Below are 1,623 nucleotides of genomic sequence, written 5' to 3' on the forward strand. Positions count from 1 at the left end.
CCCGGAACCCCTATAGGAGGGGGCGAAATTGCTTTGGTGATTCAATGTAAATGCACCAATAGCACCGTACGCCTCCGCGTTTTTATACGAGGGGGAAGGCGCACCCCTGTTTGTCGGATTTCAAATCTGGAGCAAGCTCCATCTTATCCGTCCGGCCCTACCCGTGTCCCTGCATCCGCCTTTTTATACGAGGAGGAATGCAGACTCCTGTTGCTGACGATGTCAACCTCGGGGTCAGCGACCCGTCACTTGACATCACCGCGCCACTCGACGGCATCCGTGACTCGAGATAAACGTGTCTCCGATTTTCCGGAGGATGAGACACCACTCCTCAGCCCGTCTCCCGCTTTCGCCGCAGAGATGGGTAATCTACCCGGAACCCCTATAGGAGGGGGCGAAATTGCTTTGGTGATTCAATGTAAATGCACCAATAGCACCGTACGCCTCCGCGTTTTTATACGAGGGGGAAGGCGCACCCCTGTTGGTCGGATATCAGAGTCGGGACAAAGTCCGTCGTCCTAATCCGCCCCTACCCGTGTCCCTGCATCCGCCTTTTTATACGAGGAGGAATGCAGACTCCTGTTGCTGGCGATGTCAGCCTCGGGGTCAACGACCCGTCACCTGACATCACCGCGCCCCGGTGGGCATCCGTGACTCGAGGCAAGTGACTCGATTTAAGCGTGCTTCGTTTATCCGGAGGGTTAGCCACCACCCCTCTGCTCGCCTCTCGCTTTCGCCGCAGAGGCGAGTTATCTACCCGGAACCCCTATGGAAGGGGGCGAAATTGCTTTGGCGATTCAATGTAAATGCACCAAAAGCCCCGTACGCCTCCGCGTTTTTATACGAGGGGGAAGGCGCACCCCTGTTGGTCGGATATCAGAGTCGGGACTAAGTCCGTCGTCCTAATCCGCCCCTACCCGTGTCCCTGCATCCGCCTTTTTATACGAGGAGGAATGCAGACTCCTGTTGCTGGCGATGTCAGCCTCGGGGTCAATGACCCGTCACTTGACATCACCGCGCCCCGATGGGCATCCGTGGCTCGAAGCAAATGACTCGAATTTAGCGTGTCTCCGAATTTCCGGAGGGTGAGGCACTAACCCTCTTCCCCATCATGCCGCGTCCACGACATGGTGGGCCTTGTCATACCCGGGGCCCTCATTTTAGGGTCAATCTTCGACTCCCACGTGGGAGCGATTCGCGCAGGGTATCTTCATCGTAAGATACTGCTGCGCCCGTTCTGCCTACGATTTTTTATTCAAGGGTGGGCAGGCCCCCTGCCGCCGACGTGCAACGCCGACTCCTAACCCGTGTCCCCGCCTCCGCTTTTTTTATTTAGCGAGGGGAAGGCGGACCCTTCGCCGCGACGATCACGACCTCGGGGGTGCCAGGTTGCCCCGTACTCTTATCCCCGTCACCCGCATCGCCCCTGCCCGCCATGCTGAATGCCTTCGGAATTATGAGGGGAAGGCATCACCCCTAACCAAGGCTGTGCCATCTGGCTGAGTAAACTACCTGCCCGGGTTACCCGTGCTCGTAAGCCGACCAGGGGTACCCACTTTCTTTGGGGAAAGTGGCAAAAGACCCCGACCATAAAGGGTTCGGGAACCGGTGCTCCCTCCCCCT

This window comes from Camponotus vicinus, unplaced genomic scaffold (assembly GCF_025532165.1).
Source record: "Camponotus vicinus isolate PSW18456_S1 unplaced genomic scaffold, iyCamVici1.0 SCAF_4, whole genome shotgun sequence".
Taxonomy (NCBI): Eukaryota; Metazoa; Arthropoda; class Insecta; order Hymenoptera; family Formicidae; genus Camponotus; species Camponotus vicinus.